Below are 14,337 nucleotides of genomic sequence, written 5' to 3'. Positions count from 1 at the left end.
TTTTTTAATGAGGCAAAAAGCATTTTTTTCATTTTTCAGACAATTTTAACTCATTCTGACTTCTATTAAAATGATAAACTCAGAAGAGTTACAACATATATATTGAAAAATTCTACCCGAATCCCACAAAATTGCCGCGTAGGCGCTGGCTTGGAAATTTTCGTCACCGTTGAAAGAGAAGCATAATGCCAGTGAAAAACGAAATTTCGTCTAAGAATATTGTTCTCTTTCTAAAAATTGTTGCTTCTTCACATACCTAAAAGTCTAAGTTTCTTTCGAATTATTCTAAAATAGAAAAGGTTCCATAATATCCTCAAATTGATGATACTAGTTATATTAAAAAGTTCCTCACCCATGGCAATTAAGTCTTTTACATAATTAATTCCTTCTGCATTTAAATAAACACAATTTTTAGCGACGCTTTCTGATTCAGTGTTTATTTAGGATTTTAATTTGAATAATGAAACGTGGAAACGAGTCAAATTTTGAGTTCTTCGGGACCCGAACTGAACTTCAACACGTCAAAAGTAAACTTCAACCATGTAAGAAAATTTTATCATGTTGAGCAGCGCTTCGCCGGACGCCGAAATGTTTAAAAATTCGAATTCTGCCTCGTCGGCGCATATCAAAAGACGGCAGATTTTACTGCAGGCCGCCGGAACAACACAACACGGCGGAAATTGACTGACCAAAAATATGGCTTCTGAGCGTATCTTGTTTGAGATTCCAAGCCGTCAAGATCCAGTGATTTGCTATTCCCGATGCACTCCGGTTCTCGGAATACCTGATTCCCGGAAATCTTGATTCCAGAAATGCATTTCACTATTCAGTCGGGTATGAAGGAATAGAGGAATAAATCCCTCTGTGAACGAACGTTCACCTGAGGATCCTTCACAATATTAATATTTAAAACAGATACCAATAGGATGAAGACATTTTATAAAAAATATTTGGTTTAAACTAAATTATGGTATCGAATGATTTTCGTTTTTATTATATAGTGCATATGAACTAATTTTTTAGCTCAATGTATGAAGCAAAAAAAAACCCAAAGTACGCTAAAAAACCCCTCGACGCTAAAAAAAATATTTTGTGTGCGAAACTAATATTAAACTGCTGGAAAATCCCATTTATTACTTATGACTCCAATTTCTCAAATAATGGATGCAATTAAAATTAAGACGGGCAAAAATATCAGCGAAGAAAATGGCTTACATGCAACGTGTGGGGAACGGAAAATTCTTCCGAAAATTGTTGATGAATCTTGCGTGGGGTTTAAAAGGAAGGCAGTAGCCAGGCTACGAGGCAGTAGCCAGGCTACAGCCAAAGGGACTCTATTTTGCAGTTTGCTTTGCATGCGACGAAATCTAATTTGTCTGGCGTTTTTATTCCTCCTGACACAAACAAGAGAGCAAACAAGCCGCTACCTTCGTATTCAAAGTCGAACAGGGAAGCTTTATTGAATTTATCACCAAAGCGACCAAAAAAGTGGATTCGCCATCTACGTTCAGACAACATAAACTATAACGAATGATGGTTCGTAGTAAAAAAATGATGCTCACAATTGTTTTGTTGTGGCTTATGTGATGTGATATGTGTTGTGCGTCTCACTACGGCAGAACCATTATACTCCTTATCTAATGTAACACATGATATATTTTTGAACTTCGAGAAGTTAATGAGATTTTAAATAATCAATGAGGACGAATTTTAATTTAACAATTCAGAAAGTTTAGTGCCAAGTATGCATTAGTTTTAAAACTGAATGTTATTAAATCTCATTTAAATACTACCACTCCATAAGAAAGTCATTTAGAAATCTAATATGACCATTACGAAGCAGAATAAATTATGACTAATCATCCGAGGATCTAATTTTAAGTCATGTTGTGATATCAATCGGGAAACTTCTCAAAGTAACTATTTTTAATTTAACGTTTTAGAATTTTTTGGAATTTCCGATTCATCATTGACATCTATAAAAAAAAGAGTTGATTAAATAGTTTGTCTCGGCTGAATGTTCAAATGACAAACACTATCACACATGTTACAGATCAAATATTCGATCTTTTACATGTGATTCCTATCCTTTTTAGCGCATCTTCTCATATATGGAAAAAATGCACTATTGTGCTCGCCATGTCCGTCTGTCTGTCCGTCCGTTTGTCCGTCCGTCCGTGACCTCAAGTTTTCGTCGACGAGAAAATGCGCTCTCTTTCACTCATTGCTTTCAGGAATGAGTTATATTTTTGGTTTATACGGAGTATGATATCTTAAGGAATCTTAGCTCTGTCATTTAACATCTAAGAGATTGATTAAATTTTCATTTTCAAATTTCACTACCTACGCTATAAAGTTATAACCCAACAAGAAATCAAAGTCGGATAATTCCATCACAGCAATGGTAGCAATTTATCCTACACGTCGCCTAAGGCACTTGGCACTCTCTCTTTCTTCCACTGCTGTCGGCGATCATTTCCGAAAAAGCGAAATGGTGTTCTCAGTTGCCGTAGATTTTCTTCGCCATGATTGCAGTCAGGTCCAAAGTTATGGTCACCATAAACAAAGGAGCCTGGCAAATCTGCCGACCCCGGGTGCTCGAGGCCGGAAAAAGTGATTTCCTCGCCCGCGTTGTATTCCTTCGATCAGCTCGGCATTAAGTCGGACGCTGGCAACGTCAGAGTACTTATGTATGTTGGGCTCAATATTGCAGAGAATCGGGTTGACTCAATTAATTATATCACCACTGGTTTTTATTCTCAATTTGGATTTTTTATTGTTTAGAGTGAATTTAAATATGTTTCATGAAGGATCGCAACTTTGTTCGGTATGATAGAACGGATCAATGATATTGTGTTGTTGGAAATTAAAGATAAATTAAAGCCTCAAGGCTCACGCTATTTATCTCAAATTTGAAATCAGGTTCGCCGCACTCAGCAACTTCTCAAATTGCACATAAATATTTTGACGAGTTCCTCATTCTACTGCAATTAATTTTTCATGGGAATATGTTAGGCGAATCTGAAGGACAAAGCGGTCAACGGTTGTATTAGGAGGTTAGGATCGTTGCCCAAACATCATAAACCTCAATCCTATTTTCAGCAACCAATAAGACTTCGGCGTCGCTTGTGGGTTTTCACGACAATTAGCCCCAATTTGCCTAGTTACTCTAATTTTATTATTCTATTCTGCACCGCATGCCGCTTAATTTTTTGGTCTGGATGTAAAAATTGCGTTATGTCGATCCAATTGTAGATGCTTTTAATTTCGCTCTTCTGTACCACATTGACAATAATTCACGTATAACTAAGTCCATCGGTGTACTTTTACCATGACTTTGAAATACAACCAATCCCTTGGACGTAATATTATTAAACTTTAACCGTACCATAGCATTTCTGGAGCAGCAAGTCTCATTAATTCATTTAATTGCGCCCTAAGTTCCCGCTTGAAGCGCCGATATCAATAAATGTACCCCTGTTCAGTAACTCTTCTCTGAAGTTTCCCTGATAAATTTGAAAGCTACAGTAGAAGTTTCTGTGCAATTAAAAGTTACAATCTCTCAAGGCTTCACCGAAACGAATCCTGACGTTTCGAGGATAAACTTCAAGCGAACTTGGAATCCAGGAATTAAGGATCTTTTCAAACATTCCAATGGGAATTAATCAGGCGTCGCTCTCTAATTTGGACCGTCAGTAAAATTGTAACTTTTTCAGGACAAGATCAACAACTTTCGTTGAACTTGAAGCATTGAATCTCCCATCTAAGACTAGTAATGAATCTAAAAAGCCATTTGAAAATGAGTTAAATAGAAAACACTCGCAATCGCTTACCAAATTCCATATGAGTGTTTGCTGAGCAAAAACGGTTGATTACATTCTTGAACTAACTTTATCTCTGTAATATTCAATCCGATCGGTGATCTATGCAGAAAGCTTAATTTTGAATGATTTCAGTTTCTACGTAAATAAAAATACAATTTTGGGCTTAAAAAAGAGTGTTCATGAGTTTAAATATGCCCCTAAGCGCATAACTTCTTGTACCTCAGTATGTCTGCATTTTTATTTCAGCGACATAATTTTGATTTCGGTTAATTAACATGGCGGAGGATAAGTGCTCCTAGAACTCCTACAAACATTTTTGATTTGATAAGGAATTACCATCTCCACAGAAATTATAAAATGATTAAATAATATTCAAAAATGTACACGAGTGTGAAAAATTCTTTGTTTTTAGGTATTCAGTAAAAGCTATATTTTCATCAGCTTAACGATTGCTTCAAGCTCGTAAAAATGGACCGTGAAACACATCATAATATTTTGAGAGTATTCCTTTGCAATCAATGACGTAGAACACAACATATGTCATTAGTAATCACTGAATAATTGGACGAGACTGTTGCATGAGACCAATCGTAGCTTCATCAGCCAATGCTTGACGCTGTAGTGCATTTGTGACAATTTTGAAGGGAAGTATGTATCCATATATGAAATTTGCCGGAAAAATTCGATAAATTTCCCTTGTAATTTCCAACCATTAACTGCATGTGTACGAGAGAATATAAACTGAACATTAATGCATCATTTACACTTCGTATTTACAGACAAACATTATTGGATGCCGAAGCTTTTCAGATTCTAATCAATTTTCTCGGTTCTTTTTAGAATTCCTCGATGGTTCATTGTAAATGGTCAATTAAATATGCATGCGAATCAAATTATTTCATTTTTCATATTCAGAATTCAGAACATAAATGAAACATATGAACTATATACAAGTTTTTGTCGTTAGTAATCCAGTCGTAAAATATGAACAAAACTGCATCAAAAGAAGAATAGTTAGATTTTTCAAGCCAATAACCGCTACAACTGTTCGAATTCTGAAGCGTCAAAGTATAAACAAATTTTGAAGCTATATATTATCACGATATTTCGTGCTTAGCTCAAACGAAACTAATTTGGGCCGTCGCGCTTGCAACAAAAGGTGCACGCAATTTGCGACGACAAGTTGCATCGTTAACACAATTCATCTGGAAAAACCGTCCGCGTTTTATGTCCACAGTTTAATTATATATCCGCCGTGCATGTCGTCTGACAGAATAGTAAAGCAAGTGCTGGTCTTATTGAATAATTACCAACAACGTTCATTTTTCAAAAAATATTGCCAGTCCGTGCAATAAAATTGCAATGTTTTATGGAGGTTAAAAGACATGTGTCAGAATAATTATTTATGGAATTCGTGTAAATTTTTGAAGTTTAATGAATGGCATGAAAACATATTCACTCCATTAGGAAGAGCCGTTTTTCTATTTGATTTCATTTTGTAATTCAAATTCTATTTACACGCTTTATTCAGTAATTTGAGATATTTTACTGAAAATTCAGCATAACAGCATGAATAAATAGCCCTACTCTCGTAACGTGCAAGCGGGTACGTAGTACAGCAAATAATTGCACAAAAAAAAACTATCACAAGTATAATATCGAAATCTATAGAACGTATATGTATATGTTGAAACCTGAACAACACATCACGAACACACACGACGCAGACAATAACGCTGTACGCAGTAAATCACGCTATACTCGCTCCCTCCCGAGGCTCGCATTCCACATACCATAACGCTTCGAAAGTTCATTTTGTCAAAAATATTGAAACTAAATCAAGTGTGCATCCCTTTACACGCACTATTTATTGAAATTCCTGCATTAACCAGATAATCACTCGCAGAATATTGGTCTTGAGGCATTCGTACAGGACGTAAATGACAAATAATTAATTTTAGAAGAAAAAATATACAAGACACTCACACACGATACTCAGATGACAAAGAGACACTTCAGAGCAAAGTCAGTTTCATCAGACGGCGGATATAGAAGAGAAGATAGCCAGGCTTCCATTTCCTGCATCGCGACACGACCACTTCTAAGACCTCCTTCATCTCCGCACCAACACCCATAAACGTCCCTCTCCACTCCTGCCTCTTATTTCTAAACACCCCTCTCCACCTGTCTCTTATACACATCTAGATGTGTATAAGAGACAGGTAATGGTACCAGGTAATGGTACCAGGTAATGGTACCAGGTAATGGTACCAGGTAATAGTGACAGGTAATGCCCACGTAGAGAAATTTGTTTGATCCACTCCACTCAACTCACAAGGAGTCAACTTTTGATGCGCTGCGTCTTTCAACGATGGATTGATTGCTTCATCCATGCAACGGTTAAGCTGATCAGATTTGTGGGATCGAGGTCAGCTTTAACAATCTCTCCAAGGAGAGGACTTAGTATGTCAGGTCCTGGTTTCGAGTTCGTTCAGAGGGCCCAATTGACGCCGAAATGTGAATTCGGAGAGGAAAGGAACGATGAGCGAAACGAAGATTTTTTCACAATATATTTCGGCGAAAAAAATTAATTCGTGCGAGCACTTGAAGCGCTGTGTGCACACGTCTTATGCTCACTGATATTCTACATGCGTTGCGTTGAAATTTTTATAATTTAGCACTGAATAAATATTTCGGGCGAAAGTAGGTATGTTTAAATTTATGAGCCACTCAGCGGAGACTGAACAACATTGCACAACTGAGGTCGTGATTTACCGTGCGAGTGTTGAACAAAGGATGTTATAGTTAGAAAGAATTATTATTGCATCCATGTGTGACATTATTTATTTAGCCGTCCAGTTCTAGTTTAAACAGCATTCTTGATGCGATTCTACAAAGGGAGATGAATTTCCTCTGCTCATTTATTTGATAAATTAATAGAAAAAACTGTTGCAATGGCCTAAATCGTCAGCTGATTTAGCTAAATTTAAATCGTCATTTAAATCATTCGGTCTAATTATATTTTGCTTATTATTTACTTCAGAAAAATACATCACTGATCAATCGGAGGCAATTTACAGTTTTTGATTTATTTTATCATTTTTGAAGAAGAAAGAAATTTTGATAAGCCTTCAATCAAGGAGACAGACACTTCCACTAATTACTAGCGGCACCACTGTCGCGTCAGTTCAAATTAAACCGAGATTCAGAAGAAAAAATAATGAATCAGTACTTGAAAAATCATGTTATTATTTGCTTTTTAGCGCATTTTCTCATTTATGGAAAAAATGCACTATTGTGCTCGCCATGCCCATCTGTCTGTCTGTCTGTCTGTCCGTCCGTCTGTCCGTGACCTCAAGTTTCCGTCGACGAGAAAATGCGCTCTCTGTCACTCACTACAGTGAGTACTGAGTTATATTTGCATGTCGTTGTTAGGGAGTCGCAGCAATTGTAAGCAATCATTGACAATCTGATTTGCAGCAATGCTAAGGTTTAACATCGATTAAAATCAATTGTTGACAATCCTTTCCTTTGGCCTAAATCAATTGTTCATAATACATATTTTAGTAGCAATTATCACTTCTATAAATTTCAGAGATTTCTGAATGTTAGGAGAAAACATTCATGTATCCTCACTAGCGTTAAGATCCAAAATTATTCATGTCCTAGGCTTGCGAGAGGAAAAATTACAGCCTATTGTACATATCTGCTATAGAACATATGTGAGTCAAAATGTGAGTCAAAAAGATATTTGAGTCTAAATTGGTGTTTCTTGTAAAATAATCTGAGTCGTTAACTGTTACGTGTGCTACAGTCAACGAATATGACAGGCGAACTTCAAAGTAATACGCAATCCACAGTAACAGTCATTTAATTAATAATTATTATGATTTCGCGATAACAGGAATTTGAATGCACTGCTGTCTATTTAACATACTAAACGCTGGTGTCCTCAATGTTCAAAATTGAATGTGTATCATACTATAACGAAGTTGTTTCGAGGAATGAGAATAACGCCTAAGGTTTTTTGCGAACTCTACATTATTTTAGGTAGAAAAACTTACAATTATTGTACTTTGTCCACATGAAATTTTATTCAATTTTTTTACTGGTTTGCCTAGGTTTGCAGAAATCCAGAAAAAATCAAATAACCTCTTGGAAACATTTATCAGAAGATCCCTTCAATGGCTTTTAAAAAAATAGTTTTATAATGGCCCTTTGCTTGCTTGAATTTTTTAACGATTTAGTTTGATTTTATTAGCATCTTTCTCAGTCATTTTTTCCAGTAAAAATCATTAAAGTTATATTATAGGATCCATTTTGGGACGGGCGAGAGAAATTTAATTTCATTTTAATTTTTTATCAATCAATTGTTATGAGATCGGTGAGCTCATGACATTAAAGGGATTCACTAACCTCATTTATGACTTTACTCGATCGGAATTTTCAACAAATTTTGCAAAACTTCGACGGAAGAGAAATATGAGGCGCGTGAAGAGAATATATTAGCAAATGTTGAGGGACGTTTTAGATGTTAACTCCTTTGTACGAATGTAAAGATAAATTTATTTTTTAAATAATGGATTACAGTCATCCCTAAATAAATAACATGCTACCTTATAACTACACGACAGTTAAGTTCTTTATTTGGCTTCCGTTTTTGCTATTCAATAGTCGGATTAAATTAAAAAAATCAAATTGCAGTCAGTTAAAATTTTTAGAATATTTTCTTGCCTAAAATATGAAACATTTATTTTGATTAGTTTAAGTCCCGTTCTTCCATCGAATTATTGTTTGAACATTCATCTATGATTTTTCTGAAAATTTTGAAACTGGTCGAGATCAGTTGAAAATTTTGCAAAATCAAAAAGAAATTCAGAAGACAATTTACTGCTTTAATCTCAAGCCGGATTCTGGCAGACGATTACAATTAATTTTAGAAAGAAACAGAAAACTTTAATAATCTCAGACAGAAGCTCAGCGAGCAAATTGAGCAAAATAGTCACGCCATTTAATGAGATGCGTTAGTCGATGATTTCGCTCGACAAGTGAAGAGTTGGTGTAGCGCTCGAAGAGTTGGTGTAGCGCTCGAAGAGTTGGTGTAGGGCTCGAAGAGTTGGTGTAGCGCTCGAAGAGTTGGTGTAGAGCTAGATGTGTTGGTGTAGCGCTCGAAGAGTTGGTGTAGAGCTAGATTAATTGGTCGAGCAAAATTAAATTAGAATCAAACGTGGTCGGCCTACGGTCGCTCTAACTATTCCAGCGTAACAGGACGCAGCTCAAGTTGCCCCGTCCCATTTTTGGGAGAGTCATGAACACCACTAGGCATTAATAAACTTGTGAAGTGAGCAGAATATTAAGTTTGCGATCAATGCACTATAGCTGCATTGGAAATCTGATCCGATGTAGTGAATGCAGCGCATGAATTACTGAACGGCCGCAATGCGCCGTTGGCTAGGCCAACTCAATGCTGCTCAAATGCTCAACTTTCTCAATCGCTCGGCCGATTAAGCCATTGTCGCTGATCTAACTGTCCAAGCGCGTTGTGCTTTGTAAACATCAAACGACCAACAATCGTATACATTGTATATATACAATACGATATATAGTTTATATACGCTACGATACGTAGTATATAAACGTATATATAGTGTACAGTGCTTACCATATGTACGTATATATACCGTCGCCTGTAAGCGTTACACTGCCGAAGCTTTTGTCCAATAGTTAATTTATTGTAGTAGAGAAAGGTTCGCATTCGCGCACGGCTTCAGCACGCATTTGCTAAAATTGCGTCGCAAATTTAATTCCAACTTTCGCTAAACGTCAAAGCTCTCAACCCAACCAAAAATAATTTCGTTCAGCAACCAACGGAAAATTCTTGGAATAAAAATTATAAGTGCATCCTTTACAATTGGGAACGTAACACGATTTTTGGTCCGAAATTGAAATATTTTTAATTTCTATACGATATGCATCTTGTTAACTTTCTAATACGAATTCGTTCTGGTTTAACAAATACAACTATAGAGAATCATCTAAATTGATGATTTCTGAACGAAAAAATCGTGGCTGTCTCTTTTTTTATTTAAGTAGGAAATAATAATATTAAAAACAATTGAGCCATACGTAAAGCTTCTTATTTCCATTTATAAAAACGAATATAGTTCGCTTTCCCTCTTCAGTCAAAGGTGTTCTAAAATGTTGACTCCGGCTTGCGTTCGAGCTCCCACTTTTGACCAGAGAAGAAAGAATGCATGCGTTTCTCCATTGTCACTTCACAATAGGCCACGTTCTCTATCTTGAGCCTCAGGCTTACAAGTTTATTCCCAAAGAACTTCAAAAAACTGTCATAAAATAGTTGGACTCGAAGTCTGACTTTCATCCTGTGGCAAACGGACGAAGGTTTTCACTATTCACGAGTTCTTTCATCGATATTCAGGAGCTGAAACGATCCTAGTATTAGTTTCTTTGAACATGAAATGCAAATTTTATCTGTAAAAACCTACGTTCGAATTCGTCTTGTTTACCTAACATTTATTTGTATCTGTAGGTCGAAGATATCTCAAGATATTATCACAGTTTTTCTTGTAACTTTAAATAATTGAACCTCTATATATACTTGATATTAGAAAAATCTTATTAGTGCGATACAGCCTTGAATAAATATTTACCTCCATTCACATTACATTGTCAATAAGTCTTCTGGTGACGTGACTTCCGCGTCTAATAAAGTGTAGCCAGACCCTTGTGCTGACGCCATATTTGTTGGAGCTGCAAAATATTTGCTCGATCTAATGAATGTGCCTCACCTTTCCTATATAGGCACCACCACACCATCCACTCGTTCACTCGTTCCATTGATGTATAGATGTCAAGTGTGGAACCCACAAAAGAACCCACAACTGTGGATACTCAATGAAACTTGGCGGAAAATACGTAATTGTATTTAAATTTTTTTTGTGGCATGTAAGCAGGGCCTGCAAATCAGTGACCAAATAATATTTATAAATAACTTCCCAGTGTAAGCCATGAATGCACTCAATAATGAGTGGACATGGTTATCGAAATATTTTTTAAAAAAATTCTGTAGCTATAACCTAAATGACGCAAGTGTGTGAAGTAGCACTCTGGAAAATAGGATAATAGGATAAGGAAACGAAAATGGAAGTTTGCATTCAGTACCATATTATGCAAGATTTTAATTTTGCTAGATAATGGTATATTATTATAAAGTTGCATGGTATATTAATAAATTAGTTTACTTCGATAAAGTTTTTGTGCATGATACATTCTTAATTCACACGATTTAACCCTGAAATAGCCATGAAATGAAGACATTTTCAAACTGTGGTTTCAAAATTAACTTTGCATTCGATCCGAGCACTGTTTTGCAATAATAAAGACCTTCAAATTATCTTGAACTAATCGCAGTTTAAATAAATAGAAAAATGTCAATAAAATGTATAGAAGCCCATCATTTCACACTAAAATCTGAGCCAAATCAAAAAATCATGTCAACCTGTCACCATACAGGCAACGCCGTCTATGGCTCACTGCCACAAGCTTCATCAGCTTACAAGAGATTTAGTAGAGCGTCGTCGGCAGTTCACGTTAAAAGACGCGGAGTTACCATTGCTAAAAATTACCAGAAAAATCAAGTCCATGGGCATCTTTCCGCTCAGATCTTTCAATCTTTTTCTGAGATAGCAATAAGATAAAATTTCTTGATCTGTCATGAGTAATTTTGTATGAACCTATTTTATTAGCAAGGAAAGGTTCATGCCTGTGCTTACCTCGACACTCTGTGAATAATGTGATTCGGAAAGTGGTTCATTCCTTTCATACAGAAAAACAAATGGTTCACATTGTCGAACTAGTGACAAACTTTCAATAAAGTGCACTGGCACGTCACCTTCACTCAGAGAAATAAATTGGTAACATTGTCCAAATAGTGACAGTTTCTGCTCGACAGCAACCGAACCAAATTTAAGGGAATAAATTTAAAATATTTGAAGCTTTTGTTTTTATTTCAGGTATAGAGGTAGGGATATAAAGCAAACCGTCCCTCATGTACGAATACCCTCAGCAATTCGTTTTTTTTCATTTACTTGATTTTTTTAAAAGCTGATGATGGAGGTAGAATTTCGGGTGAGTGGGAATGTCTTTATAATTTATTTCAACAAATTTCATGACAAATTTTGACGTTATTATTTATATAAAAATAACAAATTTAATTTTATTTAATGATAAATTTCATCATCAAGGTTGTCGAATAGCAAGGCCCCATTTTCACAATGAAAAAGGTTGCAAAATTCATAAATTCATATTTCATATACATAATTCATACACGATTACATAGCTCTATGGTGTCAAGTTCTTTAAGATTTCGTGTTAATTTTTATGGAATAAAATTCTATTTAATTAGCTGTTCAATGTTATCATTGTTCATTGAGTGGATTTCTTAAAAAAAGATCGAGTTAAGGCCTGTTTCAATATATAAGAAAGTCAAGTTCATTTCATGGAAGCAAACAAAATCCATATTGTGGTCATCAACATTGGCTTGATATTTTTCAAAATTTATAAGCTCTTTTGGTAGCCCGAATGAAAAACACAATCACTAAGAGATTTTTTTTCAGCCGCTACAACGAAGGAGACTAGAGTTGTTTTTGTCGCTCTGTTATCCCTTTAAATGAAGTTCTCCTTAAATAATTACAGAAACAAAAGTTTTTTTGCGCTATTCAACGTCGGACCCATTGTGGAACATGTATTTGTTCTATTCAGTCTGGTAACAATAATAATTTGAGTCTTTCCTTTAGCAATTTGAATAGTACAGTCATTAAGAAGGGTGACATCTAAATTTCGATGCTGACTGATAAGAAACAATTTAGGGGTAAATTTGAAATTATTTCATGGCGGTGCCCCTGTTGCTGTTTTTAGAGAATGAGTTTTAGGAAAGGACCTTGCAAACTTTTATTTGCAATCTAAATATCTATTTGTTTAATTGAACGTTAAAAAATCATCCTTGAGTTGTAATAAAAAATTATCATCTATTAGAATATTCATCATTTTCTATGTTTAAAGTTAGTCATTCAATCTCAATAGTCGCTGAATGTTACACGTCCTCACGCGAAAAATTGAATCAGGCAACAACTACATCTCATTAACGAAAACTTCGTCACATTGCAAATTTTTTGACAAATTATAGATGGTAAATGAGCTGTAATAATTGAAACATGGCAATTAAGCTATGTATAATAAACGATCAATGATAAATGAACATACGGTCACCATGAGCAATGTTAATTTCACATATCTTATATACGTATATATAATTTCACATAACAGCACATGCTAGAGACAGCTATCATCCTATGGTCCAAGGTTTGCAGAGACATACAGGATCAGTTTGATACAAAGTCTACAAAGCGTTACGACGGAATAATTCTAAAGTTTGGTTCAGAGTTAAACGGCTTAAAAGTTCCTAATTTGTTAAGCACTAGGATAAGAAATGCGAAACGCTCTTAGAATTTAGAACGATTCTGACAAATTGAATTCACGTTAAGAATTTTTAGCAGAGTTTAGTGCATAAACTTGATAACTTTGAACGCCTTCCATCTTACTGATGGAACTTAACGTTGGTCTCAAGTTGAAAAAACTTAACGCCCAATATATAATAAATTCGGCATTGTGATTTTTTTCCTAATTTTATGGCAGTAATTTATTGTTGTTTACTTGTTGTTTTGTTTGTTTGTAAGTTTGAGTGCCCGAATCACTGAATTTCTAAACATTGGTATTAGAATTCCTATTTTAACGCATTACTTGCGCTCATAAGTGAGCATGCTGAAACAAACCAGCCTTACTTTATGACACTAGACGGCACTTTGCTCTCAAATATTAGTAAAAAGTTACATGAATTTCAGTCCATGAGGTATTGTGACAAGCGACAACGTCTTGATATTTTCATTCTATAAACGGAAACTTGGAAATACGTTGCAGAATCATATATTTTTCCATCATTCAACACTAACTTCTAGTTTCAGCTGCCATAGCAACTCTTAAATATGTTATTTTTTTCGAATTTGGTTATTATTTTATTCGGAAATCGAATTCAAAGTTATTTCAGAATAAAATAGAATCCGAATTCGAAGTTATTTTTCGAATTCTGAAAAATTTCAAAATGTAACGCATATAACCACTTACATATAATACAGAAGTAATTTGATAAATAGCTGGAAGAAAAAAAATGATAAATTTTTGTTATGGTTGATTGTTTCCAAGCAATTTTCCCTAGAAACTGCGAGGGTTTCTTTACGAGTAAACACCTCGAGACTTGGCTCCAGAGATCCTAGCTCTACTGGAGCCGCCTAGGCCGTCGGGAATGGTTTCTTGTCCTCCAGTGAAAACAACACTCGGCACTTCCCACGCTTCTTTGCTGGCGATTTTTAGGGCATTTTCTCATTTATGGAAAAAATGCCCTATTGTGCTCGTCATATCCGTCCGTCCGTCTGTCCGT

This window comes from Hyalella azteca, unplaced genomic scaffold (assembly GCF_000764305.2).
Source record: "Hyalella azteca isolate HAZT.00-mixed unplaced genomic scaffold, Hazt_2.0.2 contig8324, whole genome shotgun sequence".
Taxonomy (NCBI): Eukaryota; Metazoa; Arthropoda; class Malacostraca; order Amphipoda; family Hyalellidae; genus Hyalella; species Hyalella azteca.
The sequence above is the reverse complement of the archived record's forward strand: the minus strand, read 5'-3'. Positions refer to the sequence as shown.